This window comes from Coregonus lavaretus (genome assembly GCF_964263955.1).
Source record: "Coregonus lavaretus genome assembly, contig: HAP1_SCAFFOLD_281, whole genome shotgun sequence".
NCBI lineage: Eukaryota > Metazoa > Chordata > Actinopteri > Salmoniformes > Salmonidae > Coregonus > Coregonus lavaretus.
The window spans coordinates 547,610-574,420 of NW_028167081.1; positions in this window are offsets into that span (position 1 = coordinate 547,610).

The window sequence follows — 26,811 nt, forward strand, 5'->3', positions numbered from 1 at the left end:
AAACTCACTAGCTTCTAGAACTCTGGTCTTCCTAAAACTCACTAGCTTCTAGAACTCTGGTCTTCCTAAAACTCATTAGCTTCTAGAACTCTGGTCTTCCTAAAACTCACTAGCTTCTAGAACTCTGGTCTTCCTAAAACTCACTAGCTTCTAGAACTCTGGTCTTCCTAAAACTCACTAGCTTCTAGAACTCTGGTCTTCCTAAAACTCATTAGCTTCTAGAACTCTGGTCTTCCTAAAACTCACTGGCTTCTAGAACTCTGGTCTTCCTAAAACTCATTAGCTTCTAGAACTCTGGTCGTCCTAAAACTCATTAGCTTCTAGAACTCTCGTCTCCGTGGAACGAGCCCAAACAAAACTCATCTCCAATACAGAAAAACGTGCAGTCAAAATAAATTGTGATCCATGACAATTCACTGGCTAAATGCAAAACACAAATCCTTTTGACTGTCCACCCTTGAGACAATCAGCAACCAAGTTGTCCATACCACGGACATGTCTGATTTCAAGAGGAAACTCCTGCAATATCCTCAGTAACTTTACACCTCACTGCAGAGCTTCTCTCTCTTTTCAGGGTTCACTCGATAGGCATGTTGTTGGATCGGGGCCGAGTCCCCAATGTCATGCTCTAGTACATTTGGGTTGGCACATCTGAGAATGAACCCTGATATTCTACAAGCAAGGCAACAATGTCAATATAATTGTACCCCAAAATGGTCAGTTCGTTGCATAAATTATGATTACTAAATGTTGCATGAATTGTAAATATAAAATATCAAAACCAAATGATCACCCCTTTGTTAATATGTATTGGCAATAATTCACTTAAAGGTGAGGCATTGAATAATTAAAAATGTATATTTTGTCAGGCTGGATGTTTGAAATATGAGTAGGTGATTTGAGTCATGCTTCTTCAGTAGTGGAATAAAGACAAGTAGCACTTGAACGTTGTAAAGAAATACTGGAGTGATGTAAGATTGTTAATAAAACTGATTATAGACCAATTTATTATACTGCGTCCATGTGTAAGCTGCAAGTACGTTGAAATTAAGTTGTTTTCAAGTCGTTGAAAAAACGACCTGAAAATACATATTTTCAACTAAAACCGAATGTAAACTCAGCAACAAAAAAAGTCCTCTCACTGTCAACTGCGTTTATTTTCAGCAAACTTAACATGTGTAAATATTTGTATGAACATAACAAGATTCAACAACTGAGACATAAACTGAACAAGAGGGGTCAAAATCAAAAGTAACAGTCAGTATCTGGTGTGGCCACCAGCTGCATTAAGTACTGCAGTGCATCTCCTCCTCATGGACTGCACCAGATTTGCCAGTTCTTGCTGTGAGATGTTACCCCACTCTTCCACCAAGGCACATACAAGTTCCCGGACATTTCTGGGGGGAATTGCCCTAGCCCTCACCCTCCGATCCAACAGGTCCCAGACGTGCTCAATGGGATTGAGATCCGGGTTCTTCACTGGCCATGACAGAACACTGACATTCCTGTCTTGCAGGAAATCACGCACAGAATGAGCAGTATGGCTGGTGGCATTGTCATGTCAGGATGAGCCTGCAGGAAGGGTACCACATGAGGGAGGATGCCTCCTTGCAGCATGAATAAGGCACGTTCACGCAGATGAGCAGGGATCCTGGGCATATTTCTTTTGGTGTTTTCCAGAGTCAATAGAAAGGCCTCTTTTGTGTCCTAAGTTTTCATAACTGTGACCTTAATTGCCTACCATCTGTAAGTCTTAACGACCGTTCCACAGGTGCATGTTCATTAATTATTTATGGTTCATTGAACAAGCATGGGAAACTTGATGGCATGGGTTATTGATTTTGGATTTTTACAAATTATCTTTGAAAGACAGGGTCCTGAAAAATGGATGTTTCTTTTTTTGCTGAGTTTATATTGGACATCAGGCATAGTCTTCTTTTCAATGACTTTTCAATGACATTTTGCTACGTGGGAAACCTCAATGTCAAAACACAGTTTTAACATGTCCAAATCAATAACCAATATGCAAAAACAGTTTGTGATATATTGAAAACCGAAACCGAAACTGTACTATCTACACAAATGTGCCACAATAATCATATTAAAACAAGCACCTTATAAACTGCACAAGCACCAACAATAAGTCACTGATATCGATTATGGGGGAGATCAGGTTGTACCTGCTGTTGAAACTAACACAACTAAAAAAACACATGGAAATGGGAGATATCTTTTACCTCACTGGTTAGAGGACAACCTGCAGAAGACAGTCAGCTACATTTTGGAGTGATGTATTTACATGGGTCGCTAAACAAAGGAACGCAACACTTATTTCATCGATATCATGTTGAAATCAATTGCGCAAGAAGGGGGGAGATGAGGTTGCACGTCCTGTTAAAACGAATAGCTCAAACACCACATGGAATCTGGGAATAATGTGTACATCACTGGTCAGAGGACAATTGGTAGAAAACAGCTAGATACATTTTGATTAAGGTGTAACACAACTTATTTTTTTTATTTTTTTTACTTTTTGTTAAATCACATAAATACTCTTTCAATTCAGAGCCTGGATTTTTCCCAGAGGCTAATATCCATATCACGCTGAAATAAATTGAACAGGGGGAAATGTTTAGGGTTCTACATTGTGACATTATTAATTAAAGTACTCCTACAATGTTAAAACATTCTACATTGTGACATTATTTCATTGATATCATGAAACAACTCATGTATGTATTTTCTGATGTTTGATCAGAGATCTTTTATCAAAGTATCTCTTGTCACATGATCACAGCTTTATTATTTATCTCCTGCTATAGAGTTTCTCTCCTGTGTGTGTTCTCTGGTGTCTCCTCAGATGGCTAGATCTAACAAAACTCTTCCCACATTGAGTACAGCTATAAGGTTTCTCTCCTGTGTGTGTTCTCTGGTGCACTATCAGGGAGTTTGACTGAGTAAAACTCTTCCCACATTGATCACAGCTATAAGGTTTCTCTCCTGTGTGTGTTCTCTGGTGTATCATCAGATAGCAAGATGCAACAAAACTCTTCCCACATTGAGTACAGCTATAAGGTTTTTCTCCTGTGTGTGTTCTCTGGTGCACTATCAGGGTGCTTGACCGAGTAAAAATCTTCCCACATTGATCACAGCAATAAAGTTTTTCTCCTGTGTGTGTTCTCTGGTGTATCGTCAGATCGCAAGATGCAACAAAACTCTTCCCACATTGAGTACCGCTATAAGGTTTTTCTCCTGTGTGTGTTCTCTGGTGCACTATCAGGGAGCTTGACTGAGTAAAACTCTTCCCACATTGATCACAGCTATAAAGTTTCTCTCCTGTGTGTGTTCTCTGGTGCACTATCAGGGAGCTTGACCGAGTAAAACTCTTCCCACATTGAGTACAGCTATATGGTGATTTCTCTCCTGTGTGTGTTCTCTGGTGTGATTTTAAATCTCTTAAACTAACAAAAGTCTTTCCGCAGTCAGAGCAGTTGTAAGGTTTCTCTCCTGTGTGTGTTCTCTGGTGCAATATCAGGGAGCTTGACCGAGTAAAACTCCTCCCACATTGAGTACAGCTATAAGATTTCTCTCCTGTGTGTGTTCTCTGGTGCACTATCAGGGCGTTTGGCCGAGTAAAACTCTTCCCACATTGAGTACAACTATATGGTGATTTCTCTCCTGTGTGTGTTCTCTGGTGTGATTTTAAATCTATTAAATTAACAAAAGTCTTTCCGCAGTCAGAGCAGTCGTAAGGTTTCTCTCCTGTGTGTCTTCTCAGATGTACTATCAGGTAGCTTGACCGAGTAAAACTCTTCCCACATTGAGTACAACTATATGGTGATTTCTCTCCTGTGTGTGTTCTCTGGTGTGATTTTAAATCTATTAAATTAACAAAAGTCTTTCCGCAGTCAGAGCAGTCGTAAGGTTTCTCTCCTGTGTGTCTTCTCAGATGTACTATCAGTTAGCTTGACCGAGTAAAACTCTTCCCACATTGATCACAGCTATAAGGTTTCTCTCCTGTGTGTACTCGCTGGTGTATTTTAAGTTCTGATGAAAACTTGCAACGTTTCCCACAGTCAGAGCAGCAGTGAGATTTCTTCCCAGTGGGTATCAGATGGTTTTTCTTAAGGTGTTCTGATCTGGAGAGAGACCTTTCTGCCTCGTCAGCATCATGTTGTTGAGGCTCCCCAGAGGATCCACGATAGCCATGTCTCTCTCCTGTGTGAACGACAGTCAGACAGATGGTTAAAGAACCACAACAGCAGAAATACACTGTTTATTTGAGGTAAAAGGTGATACCCAGAGCGTACCCATTAAATTTTACAACAATTGATGCCTTAAATTATTTGACAATTGTCTTTTATAGTCAAGTGAGCAACAATAGTCATATTTTGTCTTGTTTTCACATTAGTAGTAACATCGATGACTGTAGGCTAGAAATAAGTTAAAGTTTAAAGTTGTTGAAATCCTAAGCAGAGTGCCAGACGACTTTTACTCTCCAATATAGGACCCTTTCTGTGTTTGCTGTTTGTTGCTATGCAACACAATTTGGCTGCAGAAACTCCTCCATGCTAATAACCTCTAGTTATGGATGTAGTATATCTGAACTCCTCCATGCTAATAACCTCTAGTTATGGATGTAGTATATCTGAACTCCTCCATGCTAATAACCTCTAGTTATGGATGTAGTATATCTGAACTCCTCCATGCTAATAACCTCTAGTTATGGATGTAGTATATCTGAACTCCTCCATGCTAATAACCTCTAGTTATGGATGTAGTATATCTGAACTCCTCCATGCTAATAACCTCTAGTTATGGATGTAGTATATCTGAACTCCTCCATGCTAATAACCTCTAGTTATGGATGTAGTATATCTGAACTCCTCCATGCTAATAACCTCTAGTTATGGATGTAGTATATCTGAACTCCTCCATGCTAATAACCGCTAGTTATGGATGTAGTATATCTGAACTCCTCCATGCTAATAACCGCTAGTTATGGATGTAGTATATCTGAACTCCTCCATGCTAATAACCTCTAGTTATGGATGTAGTATATCTGAACTCCTCCATGCTAATAACCTCTAGTTATGGATGTAGTATATCTGCATGGAGGAATAATGGTGAGCGAAGATTTCACAATGTATTCTGAACATTACCACATATTATCAGAGCAAGATCGGGAGTGTTACTCAAGGAAACTCACATTAAGATCTGTGTCGCTATTCACTAATTCACCAAAATGCTCTTTGGCTACCTTTACACACTAAGTGTATGCCAAATTGGCCCATAACTTCATCTAACAATAACATACAGTACCAGTCAAAAGTTTGGACACAACTACTCATTCAAGGGTTGTTCTTTATTTTTACTATTTTCTACATTGTAGAACAATAGTGAAGACATCAAAACTATGAAATAACACATATGGAATCATGTAGTAACCAAAATAGTGTTAAACTAATCAAAATATTTTAGATTTTAGATTCTTCAAAGTAGCCACCGTTTGCCTTGAAGACAACTTTGCACACTCTTGGCATTCTCTCAAGCAGCTTCATCTGGAATGCTTTTCCAACAGTCTTGAAGGAGTTCCCACATATGCTGAGCACTTGTTGGCTGCTTTTCCTTCACTCTGCGGTTCAACTCATCCCAAACCATCTCAATTGGGGTGAGGTCGAGGGATTGTGGAGGCCAGGTCATCTGATGCAGCACTCCATCACTCTCCTTCTTGGTAAAATAGCCCTTACACAGCCTGGAGGAGTGTTGGGTCATTGTCCTGTTGAAAAGCAAAATGATAGTCCCACTAAGCCCAAACCAGATGGGATGGCGTATCACTGCAGAATGCTGTGGTAGCCATGCTGGTTAAGTGTGCCTTGAATTCTAAATAAATCACAGACAGTGTCACCATCAAAGCACCCCCACATCACCACACCTCCTCCTCCATGCTTCACGGTGGGAACTACACACGCGGAGATCATCCGTTCACCCACATCGCGTCGCACAAAGACACGGCGGTTGGAACCAAAAATCTCAATTTCCACCGGTCTAATGTCCATTGCTCGTGTTTCTTGGCCCTAGCAGATCTCTTCTTCTTATTGGTGTCCTTCAGTAGTGGTTTCTTTGTAGCAATTCAACCATGAAGGCCTGATTTACCCAGTCCCCTCTGAACAGTTGATGTTGAGATACGTCTGTGACTTGAAATTTGTGAAGTCTTTATTTGGGCTGCAATTTCTGAGGCTGGTAACTCTAATGAACTTATCCTCTGCAGCAGAGGTAGCTCTGGGTCTTCCATTCCTGTGGCGGTCCTCATGAGAGCCAGTTTCATCATAGCGCTTGATGGTTTTTGTGACTGCACTTAAAGAAACTTTCAAAGTTCTTGAAATTTTCCGGATTGACTGACCTTCATGTCTTAAAGTTATGATGGACTGTCGTTTCTCTTTGCTTATTTGAGCTGTTCTTGCCATAATATGGACTTGGTCTTTCACCAAATAGGGCTATCTTCTGTATACCAACCCTACCTTGTCACAACATTTACATTACATTTTAGTCATTTAGCAGACGCTCTTATCCAGAGCGACTTACAGGAGCAATTGGGGTTAAGTGCCTTGCTCAAGGGCACATTAACGTCATTTAGCAACACAACTGATTGGCTCAAATGCATTAAGAAGGAAATAAATTCCACAAATTAACTTAAGGCACACCTGTTAATTGAAATGCATTCCAGGTGACTACCTCATGAAGCTGGTTGAGAGAATGCCAAGAGTGCAAAGCTGCCATCAAGGCAAAGGGTGGCTACTTTACATAATCTCTTTGTTTAACACTTTTTTTGTTACTACATGATTCCATATGTGTTATTTCATAGTTTTGATGTCTTCACTATTATTCTACAATGTAGAAAATAGTAAAAAAATAAAGAAAAACCCTTGAATGAGTAGGTGTTTCCAAACTTTTGACTGGTAGTGTACATAGTGTACACTAACTGTAAGTCACTCTGGATAAGCGCGTCTGCTAAATGACTCAAATGTAAATATACACAGACATATAGTGGTTAAGAGCGGTGTGCCAGTAACCGAAAGGTCGCTGGTTCTAATCCCCGAGCCGACTACGTGAAAAATCTGTCGATGTGCCCTTAAGCAAGGCACTTAACCCTAATTGCTCCTGTAAGTCGCTCTGGATAAGAGCGTCTGCTAAATGACTCAAATGTAAATATATATATATATATATATATATATATATATATCTTTTAAAAATATATTTTCCTTTATTATGGCGGCAGGTAACTTAGTGGTTAAGAGCGGTGTGCCAGTAACCGAAAGGTCGCTGGTTCTAATCCCCGAGCCGACTACGTGAAAAATCTGTCAATGTGCCCTTGAGCAAGGCACTTAACCCTAATTGCTCATGTAAGTCGCTCTGGATAAGAGCGTCTGCTAAATGACTTAAATGTAAATGTATTATTTTCCACTAACCCTACCACCTCTCCCCTAATTGCAGCAAACTAATGAACAACAACACTTAGGCTTCTATTTCCAACATTTTATGGACACAATCTATTTTACAATAGTTATATTTTGTTTGTTTTTTTACATCACTGGGGTCAAGCTTCCTGCCATCCAGGACCTAGATACTAGGCATGTCAGAGGAAAATCGTCAAAGACTCCAGTCACCCAAGTCATAGACTGTTCTCTCTGCTACCGCACAGCAAGCGGTACCGGAGCGCCAAGTCTAGGACCAAAAGGCTCCTTAACAGCTTCTACCCCCAAGCCATAAGACTGCTGAACAATTAATCCCCTCCCTCCTTTGTTTTTACACTGCTGCTACTCGCTGTTTATCATCTAAGCACAGTCACTTTACCCCTACCGACATGTACAAATTACCTGAACTAACCTGTACCCCAGCCCATTACCTCGGTACCGGTACCCCCTGTATATAGCCCCCAGCCCATTACCTTGGTACCGGTACCCCCTGTATATAGCCTCATTATTACCTGGACTAACCTGTACCCCGGCACATTACCTCGGTACCGGTACCCCCTGTATATAGCCTCGAAGTCGCGAGAGTGTGACTCCCCATAGTATGTTGTACCAAAGTTGACTGACCCTTAAGGGAACTACACTGCCATAAATGCAAGGAAATCCTCACTGGCAGTTATAGAAAGACCCATATACTGTATAGCCATTGATTCTTGAAGAATATAACTTATAAATGCCTCAAATGTATTTCCCCATCAAAAACCAAAACATAAGCTTGTACAGTGTGCAAGTTCTCCCACTTAAAAAGATGAGAAAGGCCTGTACTTTTCATCATAGGTACACGTCAACTATGACAGACTAATTGAGGAAAAAAATTCCAGAAAATCACATTGTAGGATTTTTTATGAATTTATTTGCAAATTATGGTGGAAAATAAGTATTTGGTCACCTACAAACAAGCAAGATTTCTGGCTCTCACAGACCTGTAACTTATTCTTTAAGAGGCTCCTCTGTCCTCCACTCGTTACCTGTATTAATGGCACCTGTTTGAACTTGTTATCAGTATAAAAGACACCTGTCCACAACCTCAAACAGTCACACTCCAAACTCCACTATGGCCAAGCCCAAAGAGCTGTCAAAGGACACCAGAAACAAAATTGTAGACCTGCACCAGGCTGGGAAGACTGAATCTGCAATAGGTAAGCAGCTTGGTTTGAAGAAATCAACTGTGGGAGCAATTATTAGGAAATGGAAGACATACAAGACCACTGATAATCTCCCTCGATCTGGGGCTCCACGCAAGATCTCACCCCGTGGGGTCAAAATGATCACAAGAATGGTGAGCAAAAATCCCAGAACCACACGGGGGGACCTAGTGAATAACCTGCAGAGAGCTGGGACCAAAGTAACAAAGCCTACCATCAGTAACACACTACGCCGCCAGGGACTCAAATCCTGCAGTGCAAGATGTGTCCCCCTGCTTAAGCCAGTACATGTCCAGGCCCATCTGAAGTTTGCTAGAGTGCATTTGGATGATCCAGAAGAGGATTGGGAGAATGTCATATGGTCAGATGAAACCAAAATATAACTTTTTGGTAAAAACTCAACTCGTCGTTTTTGGAGGACAAAGAATGCTGAGTTGCATCCAAAGAACACCATACCTACTGTGAAGCATGGGGGTGGAAACATCATGCTTTGGGGCTGTTTGTCTGCAAAGGGACCAGGACGACTGATCCGTGTAAAGGAAAGAATGAATGGGGCCATGTATCGTGAGATTTTGAGTGAAAACCTCCTTCCATCAGCAAGGGCATTGAAGATGAAACGTGGCTGGGTCTTTCAGCATGACAATGATCCCAAACACACCGCCCGGGCAACGAAGGAGTGGCTTCGTAAGAAGCATTTCAAGGTCCTGGAGTGGCCTAGCCAGTCTCCAGATCTCAATCCCATAGAAAATCTTTGGAGGGAGTTGAAAGTCTGTGTTGCCCAGCGACAGCCCCAAAACATCACTGCTCTAGAGGAGATCTGCATGGAGGAATGGGCCAAAATACCAGCAACAGTGTGTGAAAACCTTGTGAAGACTTACAGAAAACGTTTGATCTGTGTCATTGCCAACAAAGTGTATATAACAAAGTATTGAGAAACTTTTGTTATTGACCAAATACTTATTTTCCAACAATAATTTGCAAATAAATTCATAAAAAATCCTACAATGTGATTTTCTGGATTTTTTCTCTCTCATTTTGTCTGTCATAGTTGACGTGTACCTATGATGAAAATTACAGGCCTTTCTCATCTTTTTAAGTGGGAGAACGTGCACAATTGGTGGCTGACTAAATACTTTTTCCCCACTGTATTATTTTATTATTTATTTTTGGTCATTTAGCAGACGCTCTTATCCAGAGCGACTTACAGGAGCAATTAGGGTTAAGTGCCTTGCTCAAGGGCACATCGACAGATTTTTCACCTAGTCGGCTTTCGGTTACTGGCACATCGCTCTTACCCACTAAGCTACCCGCCGCCCTATGCCACTGGTTGTAAACAAACACTGTATATCTTCAAAAACAGGTTAAAACTATGATTTTGACCTCATGGATGGCCAGTCCTTGTATTCATAGTGTAGTGAATTCCAGGGGTAGCCCTGAGCTGGACTCAAACCTGGGTCCAGAGACTGTCAAGCCAACACCTTATAACTGTTATACCAAGATGTCTGAACTTCTTGATGAGGTCGCTAGGTTTTGGGTTAAGGTTGCTACAATAACTTTCTCTATGAATTTGAGAGTGGTTACATTTCTCCAGCCCCCAATTTTGCTGCTGTTTAAAACCTAGGTTGCCCCTTTAAAAAAAAGCCACACATCAATCAATCAACCAATCTGCAGTTCAAACAATAACAAAGCTGTCATTCCACCACTGTTTTGGTAATAAGATGAGGATGGGACTGGAGAAATGTAACTACTCTCAAAATCATAGACAGACCTATGGATGCAAGGACTGACCATCCATGACATCAATATTATAGTTTTAACCATGTTGAGGCGATACAGTGTTGGTTTACATTTACATTGTTTCTAAACATTGGAGTAGAAAAAGCTTATTTTGGGATCTGATGGGGTACGACAGTTGAACTAAGCTCATGAGGCATGTGTTGTATTCTTCAAGAATCAATGGCTATATATAAATAATTTAAAAGTCCAAATATGGATGTAGCAACTGCAGATTTCCCCTTTAACACCACACATCAGTTCAACAACTGCAGAGTTTGTGCCTCTGTTTTTAAGACAGTACTTACTAGTGTTAATCAGGGCCCGGTTTCTCAAAAGCATCTTACTGCTAAGTTCATCATTAGAATCATTGGATGCCTTAAGATGCCTTTGGGAAACCGGAACCAGATATCCAGTTTCCTCCTCTTCTTCCTCCTCCTTTTTCGATGTGACAGTCATCTCCTCCTTCTCCTCTTTCACTCCAAACACGGGAGCCTCCTCTTCTTTCACTGTAACATCCTCCTCCTCTTTCACTCTGAACGCGTCTTCCTCTTCTTTCACTGTAACATCCTCCTCTTCTTTCACTCTGAACGCGTCTTCCTCTTCTTTCACTGTAACGTCTTTCTCTTCTTCTTTCACGGTAACAGCTTCACCCTCTACTTGTTTTTGTATTGTAACATCCTCCTCCTCTTTCACTAGAGCTTCTTTCTCCGTCCAGCAGACCTCCTCTTCTTTAGCAGGAGGAGAGTAGCTTAGTGACCTCATGGTCGGGGATGTTAGCTAGCTAGGCTAGTGCTAACTTAACCAGCCAACTAGCTGACCAATAACAACAACACCGTAAATATGAAATTAAATGGGATAACTAACTAGACGACAGGAGTGGGTTTAAAACACAGTGGCTAATATACACGAAAGCGTCTAAAGAGCTTTATTGGTTCGGCTATTTTGTCTAGCAAGCTACCGAGGTGTCTGACTAACTGTTGCTGCTGTTGAAAGAAGCGTCCCGTCCACTAGATTATACGTCACACTAGCAGCATAGCCTTAAAGTCCCACATCGCCATCTGCTGACTGGAGTGGGTAACGAAGTTGAGTAAAATGTAGATTTAATTTTCAGACAAAAGGTTAAAGGGTAGGAAGCATGAGTTTTTACTCACCAATGTAACAACACAGTGTGGTTAAAGACTTAGGAACTTAGTTGTAGTCACGATCTGGTTATCTATTAAGTTCAAACAGTTATGTTTTTGCTTTATTACATATTTATTAACTTATTTCGGGATATCTTCTAAACTACCCACAATGCACTATTTCTCAACGTCATATGGGGGATCTACTCTGTGCTACCGAGTTTGTATGCTAGCTCGGAAGCTAGCTCAAGCTGGCTAACGTTAGCCACGCCTCATGTTTTTCATGCACTGTGTGGTTGTGTTATCTAGTGGGAACCCGTTAACACGGTTCGGCTCTGGTACCTTCTTGCGGTGGGCTCAAAAGAAAAGAGAAAATCAGACCTGCTTGTTCCTTTTTGTTTTGTTAACTTTTCAGTAGGGATCTTAGGTTTGATACCGGAGCTACAAGGAATGCGTTGAAATCCCTAAGCAGTATACTTCAAAGCAGTGTGCCGATTCCTGTATCACTTTATCAGCAGCAGGTGATCAATAACGTCTGAAGCTTCATTTCGTCAAACAACCACCTGATTGGTTTAGTAATAGGCTTGTTCGACAATGCAGCCGAAAAAATGCAGGCGACTGCCGATTGACTGATCTACAAATCACCTTGCATCATAAATAACTACTCATTATATTATTTATAAATCAGTCAACATTTACCCACAATGCAGCATGGATTTGATGCTCTCCAACACAGCCAGTGGTTTAGTAGAAGACATAAAGGCTACGCTGCACAGTCAGTAGGGCGTGTGGGATGTCATCTATAAAAATGTGGCTGTTCTAAATTCTGTGTTGCTCAAAGCCTTGAGTAATGAACCTATTTTTGACCCATTTGGCTGGAAAGCGTCGATGCTACAGGAAGCTTCGTTTCCCCCCTCATCACTACTTCTCAGCATGTTCTCTGGGAAGTAGACTACGGGAGTTTTTGTAACTTTTTCCCACTTTTGGCTTTACTGCTAGCGCGCTAGCTGACTGACATCTGGAATCTATCTATTTTGGATGTTGGGGATTTTCCCCTGCCATCATTCTGTATGTCTCTGCTCTTTTGATCTGCAGTTATGTTTCAGTTGGGTTTTGTTAGTTGGGTTCTAACTGGGTCTCCGGAAGTTGGTATCCAGCTCGTAGACCATAGCTAGTTGGCTAAATAGCTAACGTTAGCTGGCTGGCTAAGATAACTGCATATAGATAACATGATTTGATACAGACCATAGCTAGTTGGCTAAATAGCTAACGTTAGCTGGCTGGCTAAGATAACTGCATATAGATAACATAGCTAGTTGGCTAAATAGCTAACGTTAGCTGGCTGGCTAAGATAACTGCATATAGATAACATAGCTAGTTGGCTAAATAGCTAACGTTAGCTGGCTGGCTAAGATAATTGCATATAGATAACATAGCTAGTTGGCTAAATAGCTAACGTTAGCTGGCTGGCTAAGATAACTGCATAAAGATAACGTTCTATGATATTTTGGTTAGATGGCGTTATGTATTTCCAAAACGTTGGTTTTCCACCATTGGATGCCCTATTATGCACATGCAACATGGTCTAGGGAAAGGCGCCTGTTCAACGTCGCACTGAAGACTGTTTCAGAACCGTGGACAGCGACTGCTATCCAACGAGGGAGAAAGCGCATTTGTTATGAAATAATATAATTTTTATTAGTTTTGCACCATTGTTCTAACCATATACAATGTCTTAGAGTGATGGACTGTGCCATCCCCACGACCTCCACAATGGATCAGTCCACTCGGACAGGCCTCCACAATGGATCAGTCCACTCAGACAGGCCTCCACAATGGATCAGTCCACTCAGACAGGCCTCCACAATGGATCAGTTGAAAGACCCGAAACACACAGCCAGGGCAACTAAGGAGTGGCTCCGTAAGAAGCATCTCAAGGTCCTGGAGTGGCCTAGCCAGTCTCCAGACCTGAACCCAATAGAAAATCTTTGGAGGGAGCTGAAAGTCCGTATTGCTCAGCGACAACCCCGAAACCTGAAGGATCTGGAGAAGGTCTGTATGGAGGAATGGGCCAAAATCCCTGCTGCAGTGTGTGCAAACCTGGTCAAGACCTACAGGAAACGTATGATCTCTGTAATTGCAAAGAAAGGTTTCTGTACCAAATATTAAGTTCTGCTTTTCTGATCTATCAAATACCTATGTCATGCAATAAAATGCAAATGAATTACTTAAAAATCATACAATGTGATTTTCTGGATTTTTGTTTTAGATTCCGTCTCTCACAGTTGAAGTGTACATATGATAAAAATTACAGACCTCTACATGCTTTGTAAGTAGGAAAACCTGCAAAATCGGCAGTGTAGCAAATACTTGTTCTCCCCACTGTATATACATGTGTAAAAGACACCTAGGTCTCAATATCTTCCTATGACTTAGAGAAAAAACACTATAGGAGATGGCTTTGGAAATTCATAACATAATGCTAGTAGCATCTCTCTCCATTGAATTGACGAGCGAACTCCAAATATCCAAAGTGAAAAACACATTTAAGGCGGTACTTACTGGTGTTAATCAGATCTCCTATCTCCTCCTCTTCATCTTCCAACGTGACAGTAATCTCTCCCTCCTTCTTCACTCCAAAAACGGCATCCTCCTCTATCTCTTCCTCCTCTTCTTTCACTGTAACATCCTCCTCCCCTTTCACTCTGAACGCGTCTTCCTCTTCTTTCACTGTAACATCCTCATCCTCTTTCACTCTGAACGCGTCTTCCTCTTCTTTCACTGTAACGTCTTTCTCTTCTTCTTTCACGGTAACAGCCTCACCCTCTACTTGTTTTTGTATTGTAACATCCTCCTCTTCCTCCTCCTCTTTCACTAGAGCTTCTTTCTCCGTCCAGCAGACCTCCTCTTCTTTAGCAGGAGGAGAGTAGCTTAGTGAGCTCATGGTCGGGGATGTTAGCTAGCTAGGCTAGTGCTAACTTAACCAGCCAGCTACTGTAGCTGACTAATAAAAACAACTTAATATTAAATTAAATAGGTTAACAAGTAGATACGTCCGAAGTGTGTGTAAAACACAGTAGCTAATATACACCGAAAGCGTCTAGAGCTTGAATCTTTCGGCTGTTGTCTAACCAGCTACGGAGGTGGTTGACTGTTGCCTCCCGTCCACTAGATTATACGTCACGCTTTCAGCATCGCCTGAAAGACCCACATCGCCATCTGCCGACTGGAGTGGGTATCGCAGTTGAGGAAAATATTTTATTTTCAAAGTTTATTTTAAATGTATATAATTATATAATACTATTATATTGAGACATATATATTGTTATTTAGCAGACGCTCTTATCCAGAGATGAAAAATGAGAAAAATGTTGTAAATTGATTTGCATTTTTAATGAGGGAAATAAGTATTTGACCCCTTTGCAAAACATTACTTAGTACTTGGTGGCAAAACCCTTGTTGGCAATCACAGAGGTCAGACGTTTCTTGTAGTTGGCCACCAGGTTTGCACACATCTCAGGAGGGATTTTGTCCCACTCCTCTTTGCAGATCTTCTCCAAGTCATTAAAGGTTTCGAGGCTGACGTTTGGCAACTCGAACCTTCAGCTCCCACCACAGATTTTCTATGGGATTAAGGTCTGGAGACTGGCTAGGCCACTCCAGGACCTTAATGTGCTTCTTCTTGAGCCACTCCTTTGTTGCCTTGGCTGTGTGTTTTGGGTCATTGTCATGCTGGAATACCCATCCACGACCCATTTTCAATGCCCTGGCTGAGGGAAGGAGGTTCTCACCCAAGATTTGACGGTACATGGCCCCGTCCATCGTCCCTTTGATGCGGTGAAGTTGAAAGATTACCACCTGTGATAGATGACCACCTGTGATAGATTACCACCTGTGATAGATTACCACCTGTGATAGATTACCACCTGTGATATGTGATAGATTACCACCTGTGATAGATTACCACCTGTAAGTAGCGAAACACTGTCCTCTCCATTACTCCAGCCAAATAGTATCAAATACTTGTTCTCCCCACTGTATATGCAGTTATCTTAGCCAGCCAGCTAACGTTAGCTATTTAGCCAACTAGCTATGTTATTTCTCCCCACTGTATATATATTGTTATTTAGCAGACGCTCTTATCCAGAGCGACTTACAGGAGCAATTAGGGTTAAGTGTCTTGCTCAAGGGCACATCAACAGATTTTTCACCTCTACTGTATTTTAGTCAATGCCACTCCTACATTGCTCATCCTAATATTTATATATTTCTTAATTCCATTCTTTTACTTTTAGATGTGTGTGTATTGTTGTGAATTGTTAGATACTACTGCACTGTTGGAGCTAGGAACGCAAGCGTTTCGCTACACCCGCAATAGCATCTGCTAAATATGTGTACGTGACCAATACAATTTGATTTGATTTGAATTCACCTTTCAGCAGGACAATAATCTAAAACACACACGGACAAATCTCCACTGGAGTTGCTTATCAACAAGACAGGGAATGTTCCTGAGTGGCAGAGTTACAGTTTGGACTTAAATCTGCTTGTAAATCTATGGCAAGACTTGAAAATGGTTGTCTAGCAACGATCAACATCCAATTTGATAGAACTTGAAGAATTCTGAAAATAATAATGGGTAAATGTTGCACAATCCAAGTGTGCAAAGCTTTTAGAGACTCACCCAAAGAGACTCACAGCTGTAATCTCTGCCAAAGGTGATTCTACCATATATTGACTCAGCGTGGTGTGAATACTTAAATAAAAATTATTAACTAATATACTAAGTAAATATTTAATTTAAGTATATTAATATATACTTAACATTTGTAAATGAGATATTTCAAAAATGTCTAAAAACATGTTTTCACTTTGTCCTTTTTTTATTTTATTTTTTATTTATTTATTTCACCTTCATTTAACCAGGTAAACCAGTTGAGAACAAGTTCTCATTTACAACTGCGACCTGGCCAAGATAAAGCAAAGCAGTGCGATAAAAACAACAACACAGAGTTACATATGGGGTAAGATAAAGGAATCCTTCTACCCCCCCCCCCCCCCCCCCAATTGTAAAGTGGTTATCCCACTGGCTATAGGGTGAACGCACCAATTTGTGAGTCGCTCTGGCTAAGAGCGTCTGCTAAATGACGTTAATGTGCCCTTGAGCAAGGCACTTAACCCTAATTACTCCTGTAAGTCGCTCTGGATAAGAGCGTCTGCTAAATGACTAAAATGTAAATGTAAATGTAATGGGTAAAACAAAACATAACGTCAAAAATACAACAGAAAATATATATACAGTGTGTGCAAATGTAGCAAGTTATGGAGGTAAGGCAATAAATAGGCTATAGTGCAAAATAATTACAATTAGTATTAACACTGGAATGATAGATGTGCAAGAGATGATGTGCAAATAGAGATACTGGGGTACAAATGAGCAAAATAAATAACAACATAGGGATGAGGTAGTTGGGCGGGCTAATTTCAGATGGGCTGTGTACAGGTGCAGTGATCGGTAAGGTGCTCTGACAACTGATGCTTAAAGTTAGTGAGGGAGATAAGAGTCTCCAGCTTCAGAGATTTTTGCATTTCATTCCAGTCATTGGCAGCAGAGAACTGGAAGGAATGGCGGCCAAAGGAGGTGTTGGCTTTGGGGATGACCAGAGAGATATACCTGCTGGAGCGCATACTACGGGTGGGTGCTGCTATTGTGACCAATGAGCTAAGATAAGGCGGGGATTTGCCTAGCAGTGATTTATAGATGGCCTGGAGCCAGTGGGTTTGGCGACGAATATGTAGTGAGGACCAGCCAACAAGAGCGTACAGGTCACAGTGGTGGGTAGTATATGGGGCTTTGGAGACAAAACGGATGGCACTGTGATAGACTACATCCAATTTGCTGAGTAGAGTGTTGGAGGCTATTTTGTAAATGACATCGCCGAATTCAAGGATCGGTAGGATAGTCCGTTTTACGAGGGCACGTTTGGCAGCATGAGTGAAGGAGGCTTTTTTGCGAACTAGGAAACCGATTCTTGATTTAACTTTTGATTGGAGATTCTTAATGTGAGTCTGGAAGGAGAGTTTACAGTCTAACCAGACACCTAGGTATTTGTAGTTGTCCACATACTCTAGGTCAGACCCGTCGAGAGTAGTGATTCTAGTCGGGTGGGTGGGTGCAAGCAGCGTTCGGTTGAAGAGCATGCATTTAGTTTTACGAGTGTTTAAGAGCAGTTGGAGGCTACAGAAGGAGTGTTGTATGGCATTGAAGCTCGTTTGGAGGTTTGTTAACACAGTGTCCAATGAAGGGCCAGATGTATACAAAATGGTGTCGTCTGCGTAGAGGTGGATCTGAGAGTCACCAGCAGCAAGAGCGACATCATTGATATACACAGAGAAAAGAGTCGGCCCAAGAATTGAACCCTGTGGCACCCCCATAGAGACTGCCATAGGTCCAGACAACAGGCCCTCCGATTTGACACATTGAACTCTATCTGAGAAGTAGTTGGTGAACCAGGCAAGGCAGTCATTTGAGAAACCAAGGCTATTTAGTCTGCCAATAAGAATGCGGTGGTTGACAGAGTCGAAAGCCTTGGCCAGGTCGATGAAGACGGCTGCACAGTACTGTCTATTATCGATCGCGGTTATAATATCGTTTAGGACCTTGAGCGTGGCTGAGGTGCACCCATGACCAGCTCGCAAACCGGATTGCATAGCGGAGAAGGTACGGTGTGATTCGAAATGGTCGGTGATCTGTTTGTTAACTTGGCTTTCCTTGTGTGTAGATGGGTGAATATTATAATTTTTTTCAATCCATTTTGAATTCAGGCTGTGACACAGCAAAATGTGGAATAAGTCAATGGGTATGAATACTTTCTGAAGACACCGTATAGAGTTATAGAGAGTGTTTGGAACCACCAAGACTCTTCTTAGAGACTCTTCCAGGCCAAACTCTGTGGAGTTGGTTGTCCTTCTGGAAGGTTCTCCCATCTCTGCAGCACTCCACCAATCAGGCCTTTATGGTAGAGTGGCCAGACGGAAGCCCCTCCTCAGTAAAAGCCACTCCTCAGCCCGCTTGGAGTTTGCCAAAAGGCACCTAAAGGACTCTCAGACCATGAATGCCAAGCCTCACGTCTGGAGGAAACCGGGCACCATCCCTACGGTGAAGCATGGTGGTGGCAGCATCATGCTGTGTGGATGTTTTTCAGCGGCAGGGATCGAGGGAAAGATTAACAGAGCAAAGTACAGAGAGATCCTTGATGAAACCTGCTCCAGGGTGCTCAGGACCTCAGACTCGGTCGAAGGTTCACCTTCCAACAGGACAACGACCCTAAGCACACAGCCAAGACAACGCAGGAGTGGCTTCAGGACAAGTCTCTGAATAACCTTGAGTGGCCCAGCCAGAGCCCGGACTTGAACCCGATCGAACATCTCTGGAGAGACTTGAAAATAGCTGTGCAGCGACGCTCCCCATCCAACCTGACAGAGCTTGAGAGGATCTTCATTGAAGAATGGGAGAAACTCAACAGTAGACACAACATTAGTAGGCTTGATTACCAACAATGACAAGACAGCCTACAGGGAGGAGGTGAGGGCTCTAAGAGTGTGGTGCCAGGAAAATAACCTCTCACTCAACGTCAACAAAACAAAGGAGATTTTTCGTGGACTTCAGGAAACAGCAGAGGGTGCACCCCCGTGTCCACATCGACTGGACCGCAGTGGAGAAGGTGAAAAAGATTCAAGTTCCTTGGTGTACACATCACTGACAAACTGAAATGGACGACCCACACAGACAGTGTGGTGAAGAAGGCGCAACAGAGCCTCTCCAACCTGCCAGGTCAGATCACCAAGGACATCAACCACCCGAGCCACTGCCTGTTCACCCTGCTATCATCCAGAAGGCCAGGTCAGATCACCAAGGACATCAACCACCCGAGCCACTGCCTGTTCCCCCTGCTATCATCCAGAAGGCCAGGTCAGATCACCAAGGACATCAACCACCCGAGCCACTGCCTGTTCACCCTGCTATCATCCAGAAGGCCAGGTCAGATCACCAAGGACATCAACCACCCGAGCCACTGCCTGTTCACCCTGCTATCATCCAGAAGGCCAGGTCAGATAACCAAGGACATCAACCACCCGAGCCACTGCCTGTTCACCCTGCTATCATCCAGAAGGCCAGGTCAGATAACCAAGGACATCAACCACCCGAGCCACTGCCTGTTCACCCTGCTATCATCCAGAAGGCCAGGTCAGATAACCAAGGACATCAACCACCCGAGCCACTGCCTGTTCACCCCGCTATCATCCAGAAGGCCAGGTCAGATAACCAAGGACATCAACCACACGAGCCACTGCCTGTTCCCCCTGCTATCATCCAGAAGGCCAGGTCAGATAACCAAGGACATCAACCAGCCGAGCCACTGCCTGTTCACCCTGCTATCATCCAGAAGGCCAGGTCAGATAACCAAGGACATCAACCACCCGAGCCACTGCCTGTTCACCCTGCTATCATCCAGAAGGCCAGGTCAGATAACCAAGGACATCAACCAGCCGAGCCACTGCCTGTTCCCCCTGCTATCATCCAGAAGGCCAGGTCAGATAACCAAGGACATCAACCACCCGAGCCACTGCCTGTTCACCCTGCTATCATCCAGAAGGCCAGGTCAGATAACCAAGGACATCAACCACCCGAGCCACTGCCTGTTCACCCTGCTATCATCCAGAAGGCCAGGTCAGATAACCAAGGACATCAACCACCCGAGCCACTGCCTGTTCACCCTGCTATCATCCAGAAGGCCAGGTCAGATAACCAAGGACATCAACCACCCGAGCCACTGCCTGTTCACCCTGCTATCATCCAGAAGGCCAAGTCAGATAACCAAGGACATCAACCACCCGAGCCACTGCCTGTTCACCCTGCTATCATCCAGAAGGTCAGATAACCAAGGACATCAACCACCCGAGCCACTGCCTGTTCACCCTGCTATCATCCAGAAGGCCAGGTCAGATAACCAAGGACATCAACCACCTGAGCCACTGCCTGTTCACCCCGCTATCATCCAGAAGGCCAGGTCAGATAACCAAGGACATCAACCACCCGAGCCACTGCCTGTTCCCCCTGCTATCATCCAGAAGGCCAGGTCAGATAACCAAGGACATCAACCAGCCGAGCCACTGCCTGTTCACCCTGCTATCATCCAGAAGGCCAGGTCAGATAACCAAGGACATCAACCAGCCGAGCCACTGCCTGTTCCCCCTGCTATCATCCAGAAGGCCATGTCAGATAACCAAGGACATCAACCACCCGAGCCACTGCCTGTTCACCCTGCTATCATCCAGAAGGCCAGGTCAGATAACCAAGGACATCAACCACCCGAGCCACTGCCTGTTCACCCTGCTATCATCCAGAAGGCCAGGTCAGATAACCAAGGACATCAACCACCCGAGCCACTGCCTGTTCACCCTGCTATCATCCAGAAGGCCAGGTCAGATAACCAAGGACATCAACCAGCCGAGCCACTGCCTGTTCACCCTGCTATCATCCAGAAGGCCAGGTCAGTATCACCAAGGACATCAACCAGCCGAGCCACTGCCTGTTCACCCTGCTATCATCCAGAAGGCCAGGTCAGATAACCAAGGACATCAACCACCCGAGCCACTGCCTGTTCACCCTGCTATCATCCAGAAGGCCAGGTCAGTACAGGTGCATGAAAGCTGGGACCGAGAGACTGAAAAACAGCTTCGATCTCAAGGCCATCAGACTGTTAAATAGCCATCACTAGCACATTAGAGGCTGCTGCCTATAGACAGAGATTATAAATCACTGGCCACTTTAAGAAATGGAACACTAGCCACTTTAATAATGTTTACATATCTTGCATTACTCATCTCATATGTATATACTGTATTCTATACTATTCTACAGTATCTTAGTCACTTTAATAATGTTTACATATCTTGCATTACTCATCTCATATGTATATACTGCATTCTATACTATTCTACGGTATCTTAGTCACTTTAATAATGTTTACATATCTTGCATTACTCATCTCATATGTATATACTGCATTCTATACTATTCTACGGTATCTTAGTCACTTTAATAATGTTTACATATCTTGCATTACTCATCTCATATGTATATACTGTATTCTGTACTATTCTACAATATCTTAGTCACTTTAATAATGTTTACATATCTTGCATTACTCATCTCATATGTATATACTGTATTCTATACTATTCTACGGTATCTTAGTCACTTTAATAATGTTTACATATCTTGCATTACTCATCTCATATGTATATACTCTATTCTATACTATTCTACTGTACCTTAGTCCATGCCGCTCTGTCATTGCTCGTCCATATATGTATTTATATATTCTTAATTCATTGCTTACTAGTTTTGTGTGTATTGGGTATATGTTGTGGAATGGTTAGATATGACTTGTTAGATATTACTGCACTGTCGGAGCTAGAAGCACAAGCATTTCACTACACCCACAATAACATTACTGCACCGGTACCCCCCCTGTATATATAGCCTCCCTACTGTTATCACACGCTATAACATCTGCTAAACACATGTTGTTACCAATAACATTACTGTACCGGTACCCCCCTGTATATATATAGCCTCCCTACTGTCCTTGGCGATGGGAAGCCCGGACCTGACACAGGCTTCAAACAGCCTCACCGCCCTGGATCCAGAGTTTTCTGGTGACTTCATCCCTGGGGTCACCGCCCTGGATCCAGAGTTTTCTGGTGACTTCATCCCTGGGGTCACCGCCCTGGATCCAGAGTTTGTGGTGCCCATCCATCTGTTGGGTTGGTAGGATGTTGAAAGACCCACCACATTGGTTAGTATTGACTGTAGTAGAGACATCTGTTGGGTTGGTAAGATGTGGAAAGAAGTAGGTTTTAAATTCATACTTATTACGAATCTGCACTAGTTTGAAAATACTATTATTATTTAATGAAAAAATATCACTTTTTGTCTGGAAATAAAATAAACGTTTCTCTCAACTGCGATACCCACTCCAGTCAGCAGATGGCGATGTGGGACTTTAAGGCGATGCTTCTAGTGTGACGTATAATCTAGTGGACGGGAACGTTTCTTCAACAACGACGAGTCAGCCACCTCGAGAGTTTGCTAGCCAACATGGTCGAAACGTTCAAGCTGATCAGACTGTTTCAGTGTATATTTGCCTCTGAATTTTAAACATACTAATGTCTTATAACTAGTTTCCGCATTTAATGTCATATTTACGTTTAGTCAGGTAACGGTAGCTGGCTTCATAAATTAGCCTATCACTAGTCTAGTCGCTAACTTGCTAGCTAGCTAACATCCCCGACCATGAGCTCACTAAGCTACTCTCCTCCTGCTAAAGAAGAGGAGGTCTGCTGGACGGAGAAAGAAGCTCTAGTGAAAGAGGAGGAGGAAGAGGAGGATGTTACAATACAAAAACAAGTAGAGGGTGAAGCTGTTACCGTGAAAGAAGAAGAGAAAGACGTTACAGTGAAAGAAGAGGAGAAAGAGGGTCGGTGGCTGAACGTTGTCGTGAAAGAGGAGGAGGAAGAGGAGGATGTCACAGTAACAAAAGAAGAGGAGGGTGGTGAGACTGTTACAGTGAAAGATGAAGAGAATAAAGACGAGGCTTTTTTTGGAGTGAAGGAGGGAGAGGTAACTGTCACGTTGAAGGAGGAGGGGGAAGAGGAGGAGGAGGAGGAGGAGGGGGAAGAGGAGGAGGAGGAGGAGGAGGGGGAAGAAGAGGAGGAGGAGGGGGAAGAAGAAGAGGAGGAGGAGGAGACGGAAGATCTGATTAACAACAGTAAGTAACGTTACTGTCTTGGAAGGAGCAGTTGTTGAACGGATGCGTATTTTTTTTTAAATGATGTTCTGAGCTTAAATATGTCGTTTTTTTAATGTAGGAATTGATAAAGCTACTCTGTAAGATGTGTATACCATCAACAAGCTGGCCAACAACAAAACGTTATTTGCACAACTTAAATGTCTCATAGACTTGCCCTCATCAATACTGCAAATCCATTGTACTACTCTGGAGGGGGATTCCTAGCCCAATATTGACTGTGGTCAAGTGATGCGACACTCGCAAAACGCGGTCAAGCCATCTGCTCTTCAGTTTCTTCCTGAATTTGCGTGCGCGAATACACTTTACAGAAATTGCGTTTTTCCGGTAGGGAAATTGAGTTGGATGGACTCTAATTCACAGAAAAAGTCGAGACGATAGCTACAAATCATTCCAAACAAACCGTTTGAAACAAAATTGATTCAATCTTCCATAATAAAAAATGATACCAAATCATTTATTTTCATATTTCGCGTGATAAAAAATGACTTTGTCATGGGTAGAGTGCGGCTGCAGTATCCTATCAGGGTGCTGTTTTAAGCAAATGTTAAATAGTTAAAGCAAAATGTGTTTACAGTCATGACATACACTATATATACAAAAGTATGTGGACACCCCTTGAAATTAGTGGATTCGGCTATTTCAGCCACACCTGTTGCTGACAGGTGTATAAAATCGAGCACACCGCCATGCAATCTCCATAGACAAAACATTGACAGTAGAGAATGGCCCGTACTGAAGAGCTCAGTGTCTTTCAACGTGGCACCGTCATAGGATGCCACCTTTCCAACAGGTCAGTACGTCAAAGTTCTGCCCCTGCTAGAGCTGACCCCGGTCAACTGGAAGTGCTGTTATTGTGAAGTGGAAACATCTAGAAGCAACAACGGCTCAGCCGCGAAGTAGTAGGCCACACAAGCTCACAGAACGGGACCCGCTGAAGTGCGTAGCGAGTGAAAATCCTCGGTCGCAACACTCACTACCGGGTTCAAAACTGCCTCTTGAAGCAACGTCAGCACGAGCTGTTCGTCGGGATCTTCATGAAATGGGGTTTCCACGGCCGAGCAGCCGCACACAAGCCTAAGGTCACCATGTGCAATGCCAAGCGTCGGCTGGAGTGGTGTAAACGCTACAGCATACGACGACATTCTAGACATTTTGTGCTTCCAACTTTGTGGCAACAATTTTGGGAAGGCCTTTTCCTGTTTCAGCATGACAACGCCCCCGTGCACAAATCTAGGTCCATACAGAAATGGTTTGACGAGATCGGTGTGGAAGAACTTGACTGGCCTGCACAGAGCCCTGACCTCAACCCCATCGAACACCTTTGGGATGAATTGGAACGCCGACTGCGAGCCAGGCCTAATCGCCCAACATCAGTGCCCCTACCTCACTAATGCTCTTGTGGCTGAAAGGAAGCAAGTCCCCCGCAGCAATGTTCCAACATCTAGTGGAAAGCCTTCCCAGAAGAATGGAGGCTGTTATAGCAGTAAAGGGGGGATCAACTCCATATTAATGCCCATGATTTTGGAGTGAGATGTTTTGGACGAGCAGGTGTCCACATACTTCTGGTCCTACTACTACTACTAGCAGGTGTCCACATACTGTTGGTCATGTAGTGTAGCTACTACTACTACTAGCAGGTGTCCACATACTGTTGGTCATGTAGTGTAGCTACTACTACTACTAGCAGGTGTCCACATACTGTTGGTCATGTAGTGTAGCTACTACTACTACTACTAGCAGGTGTCCACATACTGTTGGTCATGTAGTGTAGCTACTACTACAACTACTACTACTACTACTACTAGCAGGTGTCCACATACTGTTGGTCATGTAGTGTAGCTACTACTACTACTACTACTACTACTACAAGCAGGTGTCCACATCCTGTTGGTCATGTAGTGTAGCTACTACTACTACTACTAGCAGGTGTTGGGTCTTGTAGTGTAGCTACTACTACTAGCAGGTGTCCACATACTGTTGGTCATGTAGTGTAGCTACTACTACTACTAGCAGGTGTCCACATACTGTTGGTCATGTAGTGTAGCTACTACTACTACTAGCAGGTGTCCACATACTGTTGGTCATGTAGTGTAGCTACTACTACTACTAGCAGGTGTCCACATACTGTTGGTCATGTAGTGTAGCTACTACTACTACTAGCAGGTGTCCACATACTGTTGGTCATGTAGTGTAGCTACTACTACTACTAGCAGGTGTCCACATACTGTTGGTCATATAGTGTAGCTACTACTACTACTACTAGCAGGTGTCCACATCCTGTTGGTCATGTAGTGTAGCTACTACTACTACTAGCAGGTGTCCACATACTGTTGGTCATGTAGTGTAGCTACTACTACTAGCAGGTGTCCACATACTGTTGGTCATGTAGTGTAGCTACTACTACTACTACTACTACTAGCAGGTGTCCACATACTGTTGGTCATGTAGTGTAGCTACTACTACTACTACTACTACTACTACTAGCAGGTGTCCACATACTGTTGGTCATGTAGTGTAGCTACTACTACTACTAGCAGGTGTCCACATACTGTTGGTCATGTAGTGTAGCTACTACTACTACTAGCAGGTGTCCACATACTGTTGGTCATGTAGTGTAGCTACTACTACTACTACTACTACTAGCAGGTGTCCACATACTTCTGGTCCTACTACTACTACTACTACTACTAGCAGGTGTCCACATACTGTTGGTCATGTAGTGTAGCTACTACTACTACTAGCAGGTGTCCACATACTGTTGGTCATGTAGTGTAGCTACTACTACTACTACTACTACTAGCAGGTGTCCACATACTGTTGGTCATGTAGTGTAGCTACTACTACTACTACTACTACTACTACTACTACTACTAGCAGGTGTCCACATACTGTTGGTCATGTAGTGTAGCTACTACTACTACTACTACTACTACTACTACTACTACTACAAGCAGGTGTCCACATACAGTGGGGAAAAAAAGTATTTAGTCAGCCACCAATTGTGCAAGTTCTCCACTTAAAAAGATGAGAGAGGCCTGTAATTTTCATCATAGGTACACGTCAACTATGACAGACAAAATGAGAAAACCAAAATCCAGAAAATCACATTGTAGGATTTTTCATGAATTTATTTGCAAATTATGGTGGAAAATAAGTATTTGGTCAATAACAAAAGTTGCTCAATACTTTGTTATATACCCTTTGTTGGCAATGACACAGGTCAAACGTTTTCTGTAAGTCTTCACAAGGTTTTCACACACTGTTGCTGGTATTTTGGCCCATTCCTCCATGCAGATCTCCTCTAGAGCAGTGATGTTTTGGGGCTGTCACTGGGCAACACAGACTTTCAACTCCCTTC